The 15,631-nt window shown below is 37.4% G+C and overlaps 44 non-coding genes across 44 annotated transcripts; all 44 read left to right on the top strand.

Annotated features, from left to right (window-relative positions):
• The first annotated feature begins 63 nt into the window (after positions 1 to 63).
• Trnat-ugu (transfer RNA threonine (anticodon UGU)) lies at positions 64 to 137 on the top strand. Its single transcript has one exon. It is a non-coding gene; the product is annotated as a tRNA-Thr (tRNA).
• A 70-nt stretch (positions 138 to 207) lies between these two features.
• Trnat-agu (transfer RNA threonine (anticodon AGU)) lies at positions 208 to 281 on the top strand. The gene has a single exon. It is a non-coding gene; the product is annotated as a tRNA-Thr (tRNA).
• A 790-nt stretch (positions 282 to 1,071) lies between these two features.
• On the top strand, positions 1,072 to 1,145 carry Trnas-aga (transfer RNA serine (anticodon AGA)). The gene has a single exon. It is a non-coding gene; the product is annotated as a tRNA-Ser (tRNA).
• A 502-nt stretch (positions 1,146 to 1,647) lies between these two features.
• Trnas-aga (transfer RNA serine (anticodon AGA)) lies at positions 1,648 to 1,721 on the top strand. The gene has a single exon. It is a non-coding gene; the product is annotated as a tRNA-Ser (tRNA).
• Positions 1,722 to 2,079: 358 nt separating this feature from the next.
• Positions 2,080 to 2,153, top strand: Trnas-aga (transfer RNA serine (anticodon AGA)). The gene has a single exon. It is a non-coding gene; the product is annotated as a tRNA-Ser (tRNA).
• A 70-nt stretch (positions 2,154 to 2,223) lies between these two features.
• Positions 2,224 to 2,297, top strand: Trnat-agu (transfer RNA threonine (anticodon AGU)). Its single transcript has one exon. It is a non-coding gene; the product is annotated as a tRNA-Thr (tRNA).
• Positions 2,298 to 2,511: 214 nt separating this feature from the next.
• On the top strand, positions 2,512 to 2,585 carry Trnat-ugu (transfer RNA threonine (anticodon UGU)). The gene has a single exon. It is a non-coding gene; the product is annotated as a tRNA-Thr (tRNA).
• A 358-nt stretch (positions 2,586 to 2,943) lies between these two features.
• Positions 2,944 to 3,017, top strand: Trnat-agu (transfer RNA threonine (anticodon AGU)). Its single transcript has one exon. It is a non-coding gene; the product is annotated as a tRNA-Thr (tRNA).
• A 214-nt stretch (positions 3,018 to 3,231) lies between these two features.
• On the top strand, positions 3,232 to 3,305 carry Trnat-ugu (transfer RNA threonine (anticodon UGU)). The gene has a single exon. It is a non-coding gene; the product is annotated as a tRNA-Thr (tRNA).
• Positions 3,306 to 3,375: 70 nt separating this feature from the next.
• Positions 3,376 to 3,449, top strand: Trnat-ugu (transfer RNA threonine (anticodon UGU)). Its single transcript has one exon. It is a non-coding gene; the product is annotated as a tRNA-Thr (tRNA).
• Positions 3,450 to 3,519: 70 nt separating this feature from the next.
• On the top strand, positions 3,520 to 3,593 carry Trnas-aga (transfer RNA serine (anticodon AGA)). Its single transcript has one exon. It is a non-coding gene; the product is annotated as a tRNA-Ser (tRNA).
• Positions 3,594 to 3,807: 214 nt separating this feature from the next.
• On the top strand, positions 3,808 to 3,881 carry Trnat-agu (transfer RNA threonine (anticodon AGU)). The gene has a single exon. It is a non-coding gene; the product is annotated as a tRNA-Thr (tRNA).
• A 502-nt stretch (positions 3,882 to 4,383) lies between these two features.
• Positions 4,384 to 4,457, top strand: Trnat-ugu (transfer RNA threonine (anticodon UGU)). The gene has a single exon. It is a non-coding gene; the product is annotated as a tRNA-Thr (tRNA).
• Positions 4,458 to 4,527: 70 nt separating this feature from the next.
• On the top strand, positions 4,528 to 4,601 carry Trnat-ugu (transfer RNA threonine (anticodon UGU)). Its single transcript has one exon. It is a non-coding gene; the product is annotated as a tRNA-Thr (tRNA).
• A 70-nt stretch (positions 4,602 to 4,671) lies between these two features.
• Positions 4,672 to 4,745, top strand: Trnat-agu (transfer RNA threonine (anticodon AGU)). The gene has a single exon. It is a non-coding gene; the product is annotated as a tRNA-Thr (tRNA).
• A 502-nt stretch (positions 4,746 to 5,247) lies between these two features.
• Positions 5,248 to 5,321, top strand: Trnat-ugu (transfer RNA threonine (anticodon UGU)). Its single transcript has one exon. It is a non-coding gene; the product is annotated as a tRNA-Thr (tRNA).
• Positions 5,322 to 5,391: 70 nt separating this feature from the next.
• On the top strand, positions 5,392 to 5,465 carry Trnat-agu (transfer RNA threonine (anticodon AGU)). Its single transcript has one exon. It is a non-coding gene; the product is annotated as a tRNA-Thr (tRNA).
• Positions 5,466 to 5,679: 214 nt separating this feature from the next.
• Positions 5,680 to 5,753, top strand: Trnat-ugu (transfer RNA threonine (anticodon UGU)). The gene has a single exon. It is a non-coding gene; the product is annotated as a tRNA-Thr (tRNA).
• Positions 5,754 to 5,823: 70 nt separating this feature from the next.
• Trnas-aga (transfer RNA serine (anticodon AGA)) lies at positions 5,824 to 5,897 on the top strand. Its single transcript has one exon. It is a non-coding gene; the product is annotated as a tRNA-Ser (tRNA).
• Positions 5,898 to 6,111: 214 nt separating this feature from the next.
• Trnat-cgu (transfer RNA threonine (anticodon CGU)) lies at positions 6,112 to 6,185 on the top strand. The gene has a single exon. It is a non-coding gene; the product is annotated as a tRNA-Thr (tRNA).
• A 70-nt stretch (positions 6,186 to 6,255) lies between these two features.
• Trnas-aga (transfer RNA serine (anticodon AGA)) lies at positions 6,256 to 6,329 on the top strand. Its single transcript has one exon. It is a non-coding gene; the product is annotated as a tRNA-Ser (tRNA).
• Positions 6,330 to 6,399: 70 nt separating this feature from the next.
• Trnat-agu (transfer RNA threonine (anticodon AGU)) lies at positions 6,400 to 6,473 on the top strand. The gene has a single exon. It is a non-coding gene; the product is annotated as a tRNA-Thr (tRNA).
• Positions 6,474 to 7,695: 1,222 nt separating this feature from the next.
• Positions 7,696 to 7,769, top strand: Trnat-ugu (transfer RNA threonine (anticodon UGU)). Its single transcript has one exon. It is a non-coding gene; the product is annotated as a tRNA-Thr (tRNA).
• Positions 7,770 to 7,839: 70 nt separating this feature from the next.
• Positions 7,840 to 7,913, top strand: Trnat-ugu (transfer RNA threonine (anticodon UGU)). Its single transcript has one exon. It is a non-coding gene; the product is annotated as a tRNA-Thr (tRNA).
• A 70-nt stretch (positions 7,914 to 7,983) lies between these two features.
• Positions 7,984 to 8,057, top strand: Trnas-aga (transfer RNA serine (anticodon AGA)). The gene has a single exon. It is a non-coding gene; the product is annotated as a tRNA-Ser (tRNA).
• Positions 8,058 to 8,271: 214 nt separating this feature from the next.
• Trnat-agu (transfer RNA threonine (anticodon AGU)) lies at positions 8,272 to 8,345 on the top strand. Its single transcript has one exon. It is a non-coding gene; the product is annotated as a tRNA-Thr (tRNA).
• Positions 8,346 to 8,847: 502 nt separating this feature from the next.
• On the top strand, positions 8,848 to 8,921 carry Trnat-ugu (transfer RNA threonine (anticodon UGU)). Its single transcript has one exon. It is a non-coding gene; the product is annotated as a tRNA-Thr (tRNA).
• A 70-nt stretch (positions 8,922 to 8,991) lies between these two features.
• Trnat-ugu (transfer RNA threonine (anticodon UGU)) lies at positions 8,992 to 9,065 on the top strand. Its single transcript has one exon. It is a non-coding gene; the product is annotated as a tRNA-Thr (tRNA).
• Positions 9,066 to 9,135: 70 nt separating this feature from the next.
• On the top strand, positions 9,136 to 9,209 carry Trnat-agu (transfer RNA threonine (anticodon AGU)). Its single transcript has one exon. It is a non-coding gene; the product is annotated as a tRNA-Thr (tRNA).
• Positions 9,210 to 9,711: 502 nt separating this feature from the next.
• Trnat-ugu (transfer RNA threonine (anticodon UGU)) lies at positions 9,712 to 9,785 on the top strand. Its single transcript has one exon. It is a non-coding gene; the product is annotated as a tRNA-Thr (tRNA).
• Positions 9,786 to 9,855: 70 nt separating this feature from the next.
• Trnat-agu (transfer RNA threonine (anticodon AGU)) lies at positions 9,856 to 9,929 on the top strand. The gene has a single exon. It is a non-coding gene; the product is annotated as a tRNA-Thr (tRNA).
• Positions 9,930 to 10,143: 214 nt separating this feature from the next.
• Trnat-ugu (transfer RNA threonine (anticodon UGU)) lies at positions 10,144 to 10,217 on the top strand. Its single transcript has one exon. It is a non-coding gene; the product is annotated as a tRNA-Thr (tRNA).
• Positions 10,218 to 10,287: 70 nt separating this feature from the next.
• Positions 10,288 to 10,361, top strand: Trnas-aga (transfer RNA serine (anticodon AGA)). Its single transcript has one exon. It is a non-coding gene; the product is annotated as a tRNA-Ser (tRNA).
• Positions 10,362 to 10,575: 214 nt separating this feature from the next.
• Positions 10,576 to 10,649, top strand: Trnat-cgu (transfer RNA threonine (anticodon CGU)). Its single transcript has one exon. It is a non-coding gene; the product is annotated as a tRNA-Thr (tRNA).
• A 70-nt stretch (positions 10,650 to 10,719) lies between these two features.
• Trnas-aga (transfer RNA serine (anticodon AGA)) lies at positions 10,720 to 10,793 on the top strand. Its single transcript has one exon. It is a non-coding gene; the product is annotated as a tRNA-Ser (tRNA).
• A 70-nt stretch (positions 10,794 to 10,863) lies between these two features.
• On the top strand, positions 10,864 to 10,937 carry Trnat-agu (transfer RNA threonine (anticodon AGU)). Its single transcript has one exon. It is a non-coding gene; the product is annotated as a tRNA-Thr (tRNA).
• Positions 10,938 to 12,158: 1,221 nt separating this feature from the next.
• Trnat-ugu (transfer RNA threonine (anticodon UGU)) lies at positions 12,159 to 12,232 on the top strand. The gene has a single exon. It is a non-coding gene; the product is annotated as a tRNA-Thr (tRNA).
• A 70-nt stretch (positions 12,233 to 12,302) lies between these two features.
• On the top strand, positions 12,303 to 12,376 carry Trnas-aga (transfer RNA serine (anticodon AGA)). Its single transcript has one exon. It is a non-coding gene; the product is annotated as a tRNA-Ser (tRNA).
• Positions 12,377 to 12,734: 358 nt separating this feature from the next.
• Trnas-aga (transfer RNA serine (anticodon AGA)) lies at positions 12,735 to 12,808 on the top strand. The gene has a single exon. It is a non-coding gene; the product is annotated as a tRNA-Ser (tRNA).
• Positions 12,809 to 13,310: 502 nt separating this feature from the next.
• On the top strand, positions 13,311 to 13,384 carry Trnat-cgu (transfer RNA threonine (anticodon CGU)). The gene has a single exon. It is a non-coding gene; the product is annotated as a tRNA-Thr (tRNA).
• A 214-nt stretch (positions 13,385 to 13,598) lies between these two features.
• Positions 13,599 to 13,672, top strand: Trnas-aga (transfer RNA serine (anticodon AGA)). The gene has a single exon. It is a non-coding gene; the product is annotated as a tRNA-Ser (tRNA).
• A 502-nt stretch (positions 13,673 to 14,174) lies between these two features.
• Trnat-cgu (transfer RNA threonine (anticodon CGU)) lies at positions 14,175 to 14,248 on the top strand. Its single transcript has one exon. It is a non-coding gene; the product is annotated as a tRNA-Thr (tRNA).
• A 502-nt stretch (positions 14,249 to 14,750) lies between these two features.
• Positions 14,751 to 14,824, top strand: Trnat-ugu (transfer RNA threonine (anticodon UGU)). The gene has a single exon. It is a non-coding gene; the product is annotated as a tRNA-Thr (tRNA).
• A 647-nt stretch (positions 14,825 to 15,471) lies between these two features.
• Trnat-agu (transfer RNA threonine (anticodon AGU)) lies at positions 15,472 to 15,545 on the top strand. Its single transcript has one exon. It is a non-coding gene; the product is annotated as a tRNA-Thr (tRNA).
• The last annotated feature ends 86 nt before the right edge of the window (positions 15,546 to 15,631 follow it).

Here is a 15,631-nt window from a genome sequence, read left to right as displayed (position 1 = left end):
TCGTTTAACACTTCTTTTATCATTAATGATACATAATCATATTTATTATTTCATATATGTATCGGCTCCATAGCTCAGTTGGTTAGAGCGCCAGTCTTGTAAACTGGAGGTCGAGGGTCCGAATCCCTCTGGAGCCTTTCATCCTCGTTTAACACTTGGTTTATCGTTAATGATACAGAATCATTTTTATTATTTCATAAATATATCGGCTCCATAGCTCAGTTGGTTAGAGCGCCAGTCTAGTAAACTGGAGGTCGAGGGTCCGAATCCCTCTGGAGCCTTTTATTCTGGTTTAACACTTGTTTTATCATTAATGATACATAATCATATTTATTATTTCATAAATATATCGGCTCCATAGCGCAGTTGGTTAGAGCGCCAGTCTAGTAAACTGGAGGTCGAGGGTCCGAATCCCTCTGGAGCCTTTTATTCTCGTTTAACATTTGTTTTATCGTTAATGATACATAATCATATTTATTATTTCATAAATATATCGGCTCCATAGTTCAGTTGGTTAGAGCGCCAGTCTAGTAAACTGGAGGTCGAGGGTCCGAATCCCTCTGGAGCCTTTTATTCTCGTTTAACACTTATTTTATCATTAATGATACATAATCATATTTATTATTTCATAAATATATCGGCTCAATAGCTCAATTGGTTAGAGCGCCAGTCTTGTAAACTGGAGGTCGAGGGTCCGAATCCCTCTGGATCCTTTTATTCTCGTGTAACACTTGTTTTATCGTTAATGATACATAATCATATTTATTATTTCATAAATATATCGGCTCCATAGCTCAGTTGGTTAGAACGCCAGTCTTGTAAACTGGAGGTCCAGGGTCAAAATCCCTCTGGAGCCTTTTATTCTCGTTTAACACTTATTTTATCATTAATGATATATAATCATATTTTTTATTTCATAAATATATCGGCTCCATAGCTCAGTTTGTTAGAGCGCCAGTCTTGTAAACTGGAGGTCGAGGGTCCGAATCCCTCTTGAGCCTTTTATTCTCGTTTAACACTTATTTTATCATTAATGATACATAATCATATTTATTATTTCATAAATATATCGGCTCCATAGCTCAGTTGGTTAGAGCGCCAGTCTAGAAAACTGGAGGTCGAGGGTCCGAATCCCTCTGGAGCCTTTTATTCTCGTGTAACACTTATTTTATCCTTAATGATACATAATAATATTTATTATTTCATAAATATATCGGCTCAATAGCTCAGTTGGTTAGAGCGCCAGTCTAGTAAACTGGAGGTCGAGGGTCCGATTCCCTCTGGAGCCTTTTATTCTTGTTTAACACTTGTTTTATCGTTAATGATACATAATCATATTTATTATTTCATAAATATATCGGCTCCATAGTTCAGTTGGTTAGAGCGCCAGTCTTGTAAACTGGAGGTCCAGGGTCAAAATCCCTCTGGAGACTTTTATTCTCGTTTAACACTTATTTTATCATTAATGATATATAATCATATTTATTATTTCATAAATATATCGACTCCATAGCTCAGTTTGTTAGAGCGCCAGTCTTGTAAACTGGAGGTCGAGGGTCCGAATCCCTCTGGAGCCTTTTATTCTCGTTTAACACTTATTTTATCATTAATGATACATAATCATATTTATTATTTCATAAATATATCGGCTCCATAGCTCAGTTGGTTAGAGCGCCAGTCTAGAAAACTGGAGGTCGAGGGTCCGAATCACTCTGGAGCCTTTTATTCTCGTTTAACACTTATTTTATCATTAATGATACATAATCATATTTATTAGTTCAAAAATATATCGGCTCCATAGCTCAGTTCGTTAGAGCACCATTCTTGTAAACTGGAGGTCGAGGGTCCGAATCCCTCTGGAGACTTTTATTCTCGTTTAACACTTATTTTATCATTAATGATACATAATCATATTTATTATTTCGTAAATATATCGGCTCCATAGCTCAGTTGGTTAGAGCGCCAATCTTGTATACTGCAGGTCGAGGGTCCGAATCCCTCTGGAGCCTTTTATTCTCGTTAAACACTTGTTTTATCATTAATGATACATAATCATATTTATTATTTCATAAATATATCGGCTCCATAGCTCAGTTGGTCAGAGCGCCAGTCTAGAAAACTGGAGGTCCAGGGTCCGAGTCCCTCTGGAGCCTTTTATTCTCGTTTAACACTTATTTTATCATTAATGATACATAATCATATTTATTAGTTCATAAATATATCGGCTCCATAGCTCAGTTGGTTAGAGCGCCAGTCTAGTAAGCTGGAGGTCGAGGGTCCGAATCCCTCTGGAGCCTTTTATTCTCGTTTAACAATTATTTTATCATTAATGATACATAATCATATTTATTAGTTCATAAATATATCGGCTCCATAGCTCAGTTGGTTAGAGCGCCAGTCTTGTAACCTGGAGGTCGAGGATCCGAATCCCTCTGGAGCCTTTTATTCTCGTTTATCACTTATTTTATCATTAATGATACATAATCATATTTATTATTTCATAAATATATCGGCTCCATAGCTCAGTTGGTTAGAGCGCCAGTCTTGTAAACTGAAGGTCGAGGGTCCGAATCCCTCTGGAGCCTTTTATTCTCGTTTAACACTTCTTTTATCATTAATGATACATAATCATATTTATTATTTCATAAATATATCGGCTCCATATCTCAGTGTGTTAGAGACCCAGTCTAGTAAACTGGAGGTCGAGGGTCCGAATCCCTCTGGAGCCTTTTATTCTCGTTTAACACTTATTTTATCCTTAATGATACATAATAATATTTATTATTACATAAATATATCGGCTCCATTGCTCAGTTGGTTAGAGCGCCAGTCTAGTAAACTGGAGGTCGAGAGTCCGATTCCCTCTGGAGCCTTTTATTCTGGTTTAACACTTGTTTTATCGTTAATGATACATAATCATATTTATTATTTCATAAATATATCGGCTCCATAGCTCAGTTGGTTAGAGCGCCAGTCTAGTAAACTGGAGGTCGAGGGTCCGAATCCCTCTGGAGCCTTTTATTCCCGTGTAACACTTGTTTTATCGTTAATGATACATAATCATATTTATTATTTCATAAATATATCGGCTCCATAGCTCAGTTGGTTAGAGCGCCAGTCTTGTAAACTAGAGGTCCAGGGTCCGAATCCCTCTGGAGCCTTTTATTCTCGTTTAACACTTATTTTATCATTAATGATACATAATCATATTTATTAGTTCATAAATATATCGGCTCCATAGCTCAGTTGGTTAGAGCGCCAGTCTTGTAAACTGGAGGTCGAGGGTCCGAATCCCTCTGGAGCCTTTTATTCTCGTTTAACACTTATTTTATCATTAATGATACATAATCATATTTATTATTCCATAAATATATCGGCTCCATAGCTCAGTTGGTTAGAGCGCCAGTCTTGTAAACTGGAGGTCGAGGGTCCGAATCCCTCTGGAGACTTTTATTCTCGTTTAACACTTGTTTTATCATTAATGATACATAATCATATTTATTATTTCATAAATATATCGGCTCCATAGCTCAGTTGGTTAGAGCGCCAGTCTAGAAAACTGGAGGTCGAGGATCCGAATCCCTCTGGGGCCTTTTATTCTCGTTTAACGCTTGTTTTATCATTAATGATACATAATCATATTTATTAGTTCATAAATGTATCGGCTCCATAGCTCAGTTGGTTAGAGCGCCAGTCTAGTAAACTGGAGGTCGAGTGTCCGAATCCCTCTGGAGCCTTTTATTCTCGTTTAACACTTGTTTTATCATTAATGATACATAATCATATTTATTATTTCATAAATATATCGGCTCCATAGCTCAGTTGGTTAGAGCGCCAGTCTAGTAAACTGGAGGTCGAGGGTCCGAATCCCTCTGGAGCCTTTTATTCTGGTTTAACACTTTTTTTTATCGTTAATGATACATAATCATATTTATTATTTCATAAATATATCGGCTCCATAGCTCAGTTGGTTAGAGCGCCAGTCAAGTAAACTGGAGGTCGAGGGTCCGAATCCCTCTGGAGCCTTTTATTCTCGTTTAACACTTATTTTATCATTAATGATACATAATCATATTTATTATTTCATAAATATATCGGCTCCATAGCTCAGTTGGTTAGAGCGCCAGTCTAGTAAACTGGAGGTCGAGGGTCCGAATCCCTGTCGAGCCTTTTATTCTCGTTTAACACTTATTTTATCATTATGATACATAATCATATTTATTATTACATAAATATATCGGCTCCATAGCTCAATTGGTTAGAGCGCCAGGCTTGTAAACTGGCGGTCGAGGGTCCGAATCCCTCTGGAGCCTTTTATTCTCGTTTAACACTTGTTTAATCGTTAATGATACATAATCATATTAATTATCTCATAAATATATCGGCTCCATAGCTCAGTTGGTTAGAGCGCCAGTCTTGTAAACTGGAGGTCGCGGGTCCGAATCCCTCTGGAGCCTTTTATTCTCGTTTAACACTTATTTTATCATTAATGATACATAATCATATTTATTAGTTCATAAAAATATCGGCTCCATAGCTCAGTTGGTTAGAGCGCCAGTCTTGTAAACTGGACGTCGAGGGTCCGAATCCCTCTGGAGCCTTTTATTCTCGTTTAACACTTATTTTATCATTAATGATACATAATCATATTTATTATTTCATAAATATATCGGCTCCATAGCTCAGTTGGTTAGAGCGCCAGTCTAGTAAACTGGAGGTCGAGGGTCCGAATCCCTCTGGAGCCTTTTATTCTCGTTTAACACTTCTTTCATCATTAATGATACACAATCATATTTATTATGTCATAAATATATCGGCTCCATAGCTCAGTTGGTTAGAGCGCCAGTCTAGTAAACTGGAGGTCGACGGTCCGAATCCCTCTGGAGCCTTTTATTCTCGTTTAACGCTTGTTTTATCATTAATGATACATAATCATATTTATTAGTTCATAAATATATCGGCTCCATAGCTCAGTTGGTTAGAGCGCCAGTCTAGTAAAGTGGAGGTCCAGGGTCCGAATCCCTCTGGAGCCTTTTATTCTCGTTTAACACTTATTTTATCATTAATGATACATAATCATATTTATTATTACATAAATATATCGGCTCCATAGCTCAGTTGGTTAGAGCGCCAGTCTAGTAAACTGGAGGTCGAGGGTCCGAATCCCTCCGGAGCCTTTTATTCTCGTTTAACACTTGTTTTATCATTAATGATACATAATCATATTTATTATTTCATATATGTATCGGCTCCATAGCTCAGTTGGTTAGAGCGCCAGTCTTGTAAACTGGAGGTCGAGGGTCCGAATCCCTCTGGAGCCTTTCATCCTCGTGTAACACTTGGTTTATCGTTAATGATACATAATCATTTTTATTATTTCATAAATATATCGGCTCCATAGCTCAGTTGGTTAGAGCGCCAGTCTAGTAAACTGGAGGTCGAGGGTCCGAATCCCTCTGGAGCCTTTTATTCTGGTTTAACACTTGTTTTATCATTAATGATACATAATCATATTTATTATTTCATAAATATATCGGCTCCATAGCTCAGTTGGTTAGCGCGCCAGTCTAGTAAACTGGAGGTCGAGGGTCCGAATCCCTCTGGAGCCTTTTATTCTCGTTTAACACTTATTTTATCATTAATGATATATAATCATATTTTTTATTTCATAAATATATCGGCTCCATAGCTCAGTTGGTTAGAGCGCCAGTCTTGTAAACTGGAGGTCGAGGGTCCGAATCCCTCTGGAGCCTTTTATTCTCGTTTAAAACTTATTTTATCATTAATGATACATAATCATATTTATTAGTTCATAAATATATACGCTCCATAGCTCAGTTGGTTAGAGCGCCAGTCTAGAAAACTGGAGGTCGAGGGTCCGAATCCCTCTGGAGCCTTTTATTCTCGTTTAACAGTTATTTTATCATTAATGATACATAATCATATTTATTAGTTCAAAAATATATCGGCTCCATAGCTCAGTTCGTTAGAGCACCATTCTTGTAAACTGGAGGTCGAGGGTCCGAATCCCTCTGGAGACTTTTATTCTCGTTTAACACTTATTTTATCATTAATGATACATAATCATATTTATTATTTCGTAAATATATCGGCTCCATAGCTCAGTTGGTTAGAGCGCCAGTCTCGTAAACTGGAGGTCGAGGGTCCGAATCCCTCGTGAGCCTTTTATTCTCGTTTAACACTTGTTTTATCATTAATGATACATAATCATATTTATTATTTCATAAATATATCGGCTCCATAGCTCAGTTTGTCAGAGCGCCAGTCTAGAAAACTGGAGGTCCAGGGTCCGAGTCCCTCTGGAGCCTTTTATTCTCGTTTAATACTTATTTTATCCTTAATGATACATAATAATATTTATTAGTTCATAAATATATCGGCTCCATAGCTCAGTTGGTTAGAGCGCCAGTCTAGTAAACTGGAGGTCGAGGGTCCGAATCCCTCTGGAGCCTTTTATTCTCGTTTAACAATTATTTTATCATTAATGATACATAATCATATTTATTAGTTCATAAATATATCGGCTCCATAGCTCAGTTGGTTAGAGCGCCAGTCTAGTACACTGGAGGTCGAGGATCCGAATCTCTCTGGAGCCTTTTATTCTCGTTTTACACTTATTTTATCATTAATGATACATAATCATATTTATTATTTCATAAATATATCGGCCAGAGGGCTCAGTTGGTTAGAGCGCCAGTCTAGTAAACTGGAGGTCGAGGGTCCGAATCCCTCTGGAGCCTTTTATTCTCGTTTAACACTTGTTTTATCATTAATGATATATAATCATATTTATTAGTTCATAAATATATCGGCTCCATAGCTCAGTTGGTTAGAGCGCCAGTCTAGTAAACTGGAGGTCGAGGGTCTGAATCCCTCTGGAGCCTTTTATTCTCGTTTAACACTTCTTGTATCATTAATGATACATAATCATATTTATTATTTCATAAATATATCGGCTCCATATCTCAGTGTGTTAGAGCGCCAGTCTAGTAAACTGGAGGTCGAGTGTCCGAATCCCTCTGGAGCCTTTTATTCTCGTTTAACACTTGTTTTATCCTTAATGATACATAATAATATTTATTATTTCATAAATATATCGGCTCCATAGCTCAGTTGGTTAGAGCGCCAGTCTAGTAAACTGGAGGTCGAGAGTCCGATTCCCTCTGGAGCCTTTTATTCTGGTTAAACACCTCATTTATCGTTAATGATACATAATCATATTTAATGTTTCATAAATATATCGGCTCCATAGTGCAGTTGGTTAGAGCGCCAGTCTAGTAAACTGGAGGTCGAGGGTCCCAATCCCTCTGGAGCCTTTTATTCTCGGTCAACACTTATTTTATCATTAATGATACATAATCATTTTTATTATTTCATTAATATATCGGCTCAATAGCTCAATTGGTTAGAGCGCCAGTCTTGTAAACTGGAGGTAGAGCGTCCGAATCCCTCTGGAGCCTTTTATTCCCGTGTAACACTTGTTTTATCGTTAATGATACATAATCATATTTATTATTTCATAAATATATCGGCTCCATAGCTCAGTTGGTTAGAGCGCCAGTCTTGTAAACTAGAGGTCCAGGGTCCGAATCCCTCTGGAGCCTTTTATTCTCGTTTAACACTTATTTTATCATTAATGATACATAATCATATTTATTAGTTCATAAATATATCGGCTCCATAGCTCAGTTGGTTAGAGCGCCAGTCTTGTAAACTGGAGGTCGAGGGTCCGAATCCCTCTGGAGCCTTTTATTCTCGTTTAACACTTATTTTATCATTAATGATACATAATCATATTTATTATTCCATAAATATATCGGCTCCATAGCTCAGTTGGTTAGAGCGCCAGTCTTGTAAACTGGAGGTCGAGGGTCCGAATCCCTCTGGAGACTTTTATTCTCGTTTAACACTTGTTTTATCATTAATGATACATAATCATATTTATTATTTCATAAATATATCGGCTCCATAGCTCAGTTGGTTAGAGCGCCAGTCTAGAAAACTGGAGGTCGAGGATCCGAATCCCTCTGGGGCCTTTTATTCTCGTTTAACGCTTGTTTTATCATTAATGATACATAATCATATTTATTAGTTCATAAATGTATCGGCTCCATAGCTCAGTTGGTTAGAGCGCCAGTCTAGTAAACTGGAGGTCGAGTGTCCGAATCCCTCTGGAGCCTTTTATTCTCGTTTAACACTTGTTTTATCATTAATGATACATAATCATATTTATTATTTCATAAATATATCGGCTCCATAGCTCAGTTGGTTAGAGCGCCAGTCTAGTAAACTGGAGGTCGAGGGTCCGAATCCCTCTGGAGCCTTTTATTCTGGTTTAACACTTTTTTTTATCGTTAATGATACATAATCATATTTATTATTTCATAAATATATCGGCTCCATAGCTCAGTTGGTTAGAGCGCCAGTCAAGTAAACTGGAGGTCGAGGGTCCGAATCCCTCTGGAGCCTTTTATTCTCGTTTAACACTTATTTTATCATTAATGATACATAATCATATTTATTATTTCATAAATATATCGGCTCCATAGCTCAGTTGGTTAGAGCGCCAGTCTAGTAAACTGGAGGTCGAGGGTCCGAATCCCTGTCGAGCCTTTTATTCTCGTTTAACACTTATTTTATCATTATGATACATAATCATATTTATTATTACATAAATATATCGGCTCCATAGCTCAATTGGTTAGAGCGCCAGGCTTGTAAACTGGCGGTCGAGGGTCCGAATCCCTCTGGAGCCTTTTATTCTCGTTTAACACTTGTTTAATCGTTAATGATACATAATCATATTAATTATCTCATAAATATATCGGCTCCATAGCTCAGTTGGTTAGAGCGCCAGTCTTGTAAACTGGAGGTCGCGGGTCCGAATCCCTCTGGAGCCTTTTATTCTCGTTTAACACTTATTTTATCATTAATGATACATAATCATATTTATTAGTTCATAAAAATATCGGCTCCATAGCTCAGTTGGTTAGAGCGCCAGTCTTGTAAACTGGACGTCGAGGGTCCGAATCCCTCTGGAGCCTTTTATTCTCGTTTAACACTTATTTTATCATTAATGATACATAATCATATTTATTATTTCATAAATATATCGGCTCCATAGCTCAGTTGGTTAGAGCGCCAGTCTAGTAAACTGGAGGTCGAGGGTCCGAATCCCTCTGGAGCCTTTTATTCTCGTTTAACACTTCTTTCATCATTAATGATACACAATCATATTTATTATGTCATAAATATATCGGCTCCATAGCTCAGTTGGTTAGAGCGCCAGTCTAGTAAACTGGAGGTCGACGGTCCGAATCCCTCTGGAGCCTTTTATTCTCGTTTAACGCTTGTTTTATCATTAATGATACATAATCATATTTATTAGTTCATAAATATATCGGCTCCATAGCTCAGTTGGTTAGAGCGCCAGTCTAGTAAAGTGGAGGTCCAGGGTCCGAATCCCTCTGGAGCCTTTTATTCTCGTTTAACACTTATTTTATCATTAATGATACATAATCATATTTATTATTACATAAATATATCGGCTCCATAGCTCAGTTGGTTAGAGCGCCAGTCTAGTAAACTGGAGGTCGAGGGTCCGAATCCCTCCGGAGCCTTTTATTCTCGTTTAACACTTGTTTTATCATTAATGATACATAATCATATTTATTATTTCATATATGTATCGGCTCCATAGCTCAGTTGGTTAGAGCGCCAGTCTTGTAAACTGGAGGTCGAGGGTCCGAATCCCTCTGGAGCCTTTCATCCTCGTGTAACACTTGGTTTATCGTTAATGATACATAATCATTTTTATTATTTCATAAATATATCGGCTCCATAGCTCAGTTGGTTAGAGCGCCAGTCTAGTAAACTGGAGGTCGAGGGTCCGAATCCCTCTGGAGCCTTTTATTCTGGTTTAACACTTGTTTTATCATTAATGATACATAATCATATTTATTATTTCATAAATATATCGGCTCCATAGCTCAGTTGGTTAGCGCGCCAGTCTAGTAAACTGGAGGTCGAGGGTCCGAATCCCTCTGGAGCCTTTTATTCTCGTTTAACACTTATTTTATCATTAATGATATATAATCATATTTTTTATTTCATAAATATATCGGCTCCATAGCTCAGTTGGTTAGAGCGCCAGTCTTGTAAACTGGAGGTCGAGGGTCCGAATCCCTCTGGAGCCTTTTATTCTCGTTTAAAACTTATTTTATCATTAATGATACATAATCATATTTATTAGTTCATAAATATATACGCTCCATAGCTCAGTTGGTTAGAGCGCCAGTCTAGAAAACTGGAGGTCGAGGGTCCGAATCCCTCTGGAGCCTTTTATTCTCGTTTAACAGTTATTTTATCATTAATGATACATAATCATATTTATTAGTTCAAAAATATATCGGCTCCATAGCTCAGTTCGTTAGAGCACCATTCTTGTAAACTGGAGGTCGAGGGTCCGAATCCCTCTGGAGACTTTTATTCTCGTTTAACACTTATTTTATCATTAATGATACATAATCATATTTATTATTTCGTAAATATATCGGCTCCATAGCTCAGTTGGTTAGAGCGCCAGTCTCGTAAACTGGAGGTCGAGGGTCCGAATCCCTCGTGAGCCTTTTATTCTCGTTTAACACTTGTTTTATCATTAATGATACATAATCATATTTATTATTTCATAAATATATCGGCTCCATAGCTCAGTTTGTCAGAGCGCCAGTCTAGAAAACTGGAGGTCCAGGGTCCGAGTCCCTCTGGAGCCTTTTATTCTCGTTTAATACTTATTTTATCCTTAATGATACATAATAATATTTATTAGTTCATAAATATATCGGCTCCATAGCTCAGTTGGTTAGAGCGCCAGTCTAGTAAACTGGAGGTCGAGGGTCCGAATCCCTCTGGAGCCTTTTATTCTCGTTTAACAATTATTTTATCATTAATGATACATAATCATATTTATTAGTTCATAAATATATCGGCTCCATAGCTCAGTTGGTTAGAGCGCCAGTCTAGTACACTGGAGGTCGAGGATCCGAATCTCTCTGGAGCCTTTTATTCTCGTTTTACACTTATTTTATCATTAATGATACATAATCATATTTATTATTTCATAAATATATCGGCCAGAGGGCTCAGTTGGTTAGAGCGCCAGTCTAGTAAACTGGAGGTCGAGGGTCCGAATCCCTCTGGAGCCTTTTATTCTCGTTTAACACTTGTTTTATCATTAATGATATATAATCATATTTATTAGTTCATAAATATATCGGCTCCATAGCTCAGTTGGTTAGAGCGCCAGTCTAGTAAACTGGAGGTCGAGGGTCTGAATCCCTCTGGAGCCTTTTATTCTCGTTTAACACTTCTTGTATCATTAATGATACATAATCATATTTATTATTTCATAAATATATCGGCTCCATATCTCAGTGTGTTAGAGCGCCAGTCTAGTAAACTGGAGGTCGAGTGTCCGAATCCCTCTGGAGCCTTTTATTCTCGTTTAACACTTGTTTTATCCTTAATGATACATAATAATATTTATTATTTCATAAATATATCGGCTCCATAGCTCAGTTGGTTAGAGCGCCAGTCTAGTAAACTGGAGGTCGAGAGTCCGATTCCCTCTGGAGCCTTTTATTCTGGTTAAACACCTCATTTATCGTTAATGATACATAATCATATTTAATGTTTCATAAATATATCGGCTCCATAGTGCAGTTGGTTAGAGCGCCAGTCTAGTAAACTGGAGGTCGAGGGTCCCAATCCCTCTGGAGCCTTTTATTCTCGGTCAACACTTATTTTATCATTAATGATACATAATCATTTTTATTATTTCATTAATATATCGGCTCAATAGCTCAATTGGTTAGAGCGCCAGTCTTGTAAACTGGAGGTAGAGCGTCCGAATCCCTCTGGAGCCTTTTATTCCCGTGTAACACTTGTTTTATCGTTAATGATACATAATCATATTTATTATTTCATAAATATATCGGCTCCATAGCTCAGTTGGTTAGAGCGCCAGTTTGTAAACTAGAGGTCCAGGGTCCGAATCCCTCTGGAGCCTTTTATTCTCGTTTAACACTTATTTTATCGTTAATGATACATAATCATATTTATTATTCCATAAATATATCGGCTCCATAGCTCAGTTGGTTAGAGCGCCAGTCTTGTAAACTGGAGGTCGAGGGTCCGAATCCCTCTGGAGACTTTTATTTTCGTTTAATACTTGTTTTATCATTAATGATACATAATCATAGTTATTAGTTCAACAATATATCGGCTCCTTAGCTCAGTTGGTTAGAGCGCCAGTCTAGAAAACTGGAGGTCGAGGATCCGAATCCCTCTGGAGCCTTTTATTCTCGTTTAACACTTCTTTTATCATTAATGATACATAATCATATTTATTATTTCATAAATACATCGGCTCCATAGCTCATTTGGTTAGAGCGCCAGTCTAGTAAACTGGAGGTCGACGGTCCGAATCCCTCTGGAGCCTTTTATTCTCGTTTAACGCTTGTTTTATCATTAATGATACATAATCATATTTATTAGTTCATAAATGTATCGGCTCCATAGCTCAGTTGGTTAGAGCGCCAGTCTAGTAAACTGGAGGTCGAGTGTCCGAATCCCTCTGGAGCCTTTTATTCTCGTTTAACACTTGTTTTATCATTAATGATACATAATCATATTTATTATTTCATAAATATATCGGCTCCATAGCTCAGTTGGTTAGAGCGTCAGTCTAGAAAACTGGAAGTCGAGGGTCCGAATCCCTCTGGAGCCTTTTATTCTGGTTTAACACTTGTTTTATCGTTAATGATACATAATCATATTTATTATTTCATAAATATATCGGCTCCATAGCTCAGTTGGTTAGAGCGCCAGTCAAGTAAACTGGAGGTCGAGGGTCCGAATCCCTCGGGAGCCTTTTATTCTCGTTTAACACTTATTTTATCATTAATGATACATAATCATATTTATTATTTCATTAATATATCGGCTCAATAGCTCAGTTTGTTAGAGCGCCAGTCTAGTAAACTGGAGGTCGAGGGTCCGAATCCCTGTCGAGCCTTTTATTCTCGTTTAACACTTATTTTATCATTAATGATACATAATCATATTTATTATTACATAAATATATCGGCTCCATAGCTCAGTTGGTTAGAGCGCCAGTCTAGTAAACTGGAGGTCGACGGTCCGAGTCCCTCTGGAGCCTTTTATTCTCGTTTAACACTTCTTTTATCATTAATGATACATAATCATATTTATTATTTCATAAATATATCGGCTCCATAGCTCAGTTGGTTAGAGCGCCAGTCTCGTAAACTGGAGGTCGAGGGTCCGAATCCCTCTGGAGGCTTTCATCCTCGTTTAACACTTGGTTTATCGTTAATGATACATAATCATTTTTATTATTTCATAAATATATCGGCTCCATAGCTCAGTTGGTTAGAGCGCCAGTCTAGTAGACTGGAAGTCGAGGGTCCGAATCCCTCTGGAGCCTTTTATTCTGGTTTAACACTTGTTTTATCGTTAATGATACAAAATCATATTTATTATTTCATAAATATATCGGCTCCATAGCTCAGTTGGGTAGAGCGTCAGTCTAGAAAACTGGAAGTCGAGGGTCCGAATCCCTCTGGAGCCTTTTATTCTGGTTTAACACTTGTTTTATCGTTAATGATACATAATCATATTTATTATTTCATAAATATATCGGCTCCAGAGCTCAGTTGGTTAGAGCGCCAGTCAAGTAAACTGGAGGTCGAGGGTCCGAATCCCTCTGGAGCATTTTATTCTCGTTTAACACTTGTTTTACCGTAAATGATACATAATCATATTTATTATTTCATAAATATGTCGGCTCCATAGCTCAGTTGGTTAGAGCGCCAGTCAAGTAAACTGGAGGTCGAGGGTCCGAATCCCTGTCGAGCCTTTTATTCTCGTTTAACACTTATTTTATCATTAATGATACATAATCATATTTATTATTACATAAATATATCGGCTCCATAGCTCAGTTGGTTAGAGCGCCAGTCTAGTAAACTGGAGGTCGACGGTCCGAATCCCTCTGGAGCCTTTTATTCTCGTTTAACACTTCTTTTATCATTAATGATACATAATCATATTTATTATTTTATAAATATATCGGCTCCATAGCTCAGTTGGTTAGAGCGCCAGTCTCGTAAACTGGAGGTCGAGGGTCCGAATCCCTCTGGAGGCTTTCATCCTCGTTTAACACTTGGTTTATCGTTAATGATACATAATCATTTTTATTATTTCATAAATATATCGGCTCCATAGCTCAGTTGGTTAGAGCGCCAGTCTAGTAGACTGGAAGTCGAGGGTCCGAATCCCTCTGGAGCCTTTTATTCTGGTTTAACACTTGTTTTATCGTTAATGATACAAAATCATATTTATTATTTAATATATATATCAGCTCCATAGCTCAGTTGGTTAGAGCGCAAGTCTAGTAAACTGGAAGTCGAGGGTCCGAATCCCTCTGGAGCCTTTTATTCTCGTTTAACACTTATTTTATCATTAATGATACATAATCATATTTATTATTTCATAAAGATATCGGCTCCATAGCTCAGTTTGTTAGAGCGCCAGTCTAGTAAACTGGAGGTCGTGGGTCCGAATCCCTCTGGAGCCTTTTATTCTCGTTTAACACTTATTTTATCATTAATGATACATAATCATATTTATTATTTCATAAATATATCGGCTCCATAGCTCAGTTGGTTTGAGCGCCAGTCTTGTAAACTGGAGGTCGAGGGTCCGAATCCCTCTGGAGTCTTTTATTCTCGTTTAACACTTATTTTATCATTAATGATACATAATCATATTTATTAGTTCGTAAATATATCGGCTCCATAGCTCAGTTGGTTAGAACGCCAGTCTAGTAAACTGGAGGTCGAGGGTCTGAATCCCTCTGGAGCCTTTTATTCTCGTTTAACACTTCTTTTATCATTAATGATACATAATCATATTTATTATTTCATAAATATATCGGCTCCATAGATCAGTTGGTTAGAGCGCCAGTCTAGTAAACTGGAGGTCGACGGTCCGAATCCCTCTGGAGCCTTTTATTCTCGTTTAACGCTTGTTTTTTTCATTAATGATACATAATCATATTTATTAGTTCATAAATATATCGGCTCCATAGCTCAGTTGGTTAGACCGCCAGTCTAGTAAACTGGAGGTCGAGGGTCCGAATCCCTCTGGAGCCTTTTATTCTCGTTTAACACTTGTTTTATCATTAATGATACATAATCATATTTATTATTTCATAAATATATCGGCTCCATAGCTCAGTTGGTTAGAGCGCCAGTCTAGTAAACTGGACGTCGAGGGTCCGAATCCCTCTGGAGCCTTTTATTCTGGTTTAACACTTGTTTTATCGTTAATGATACATAATCATATTTATTATTTCGTAAATATATCGGCTCCATAGCTCAGTTGGTTAGAGCGCCAGTCTAGTAAACTGGAGGTCGAGGGTCCGAATCCCTCTGGAGCCTTTTATTCTCGTTTCACACTTATTTTATCATTAATGATACATAATCATATTTATTATTTCATAAATATATCGGCTCCATAGCTCAGT

Source organism: Euprymna scolopes, chromosome 11 (assembly GCF_053919585.1).
Source record: "Euprymna scolopes isolate OS-2025 chromosome 11, ASM5391958v1, whole genome shotgun sequence".
In the NCBI taxonomy this organism is placed as follows: domain Eukaryota; kingdom Metazoa; phylum Mollusca; class Cephalopoda; order Sepiida; family Sepiolidae; genus Euprymna; species Euprymna scolopes.
The sequence above is the reverse complement of the archived record's forward strand: the minus strand, read 5'-3'. Positions and strand labels throughout refer to the sequence as shown.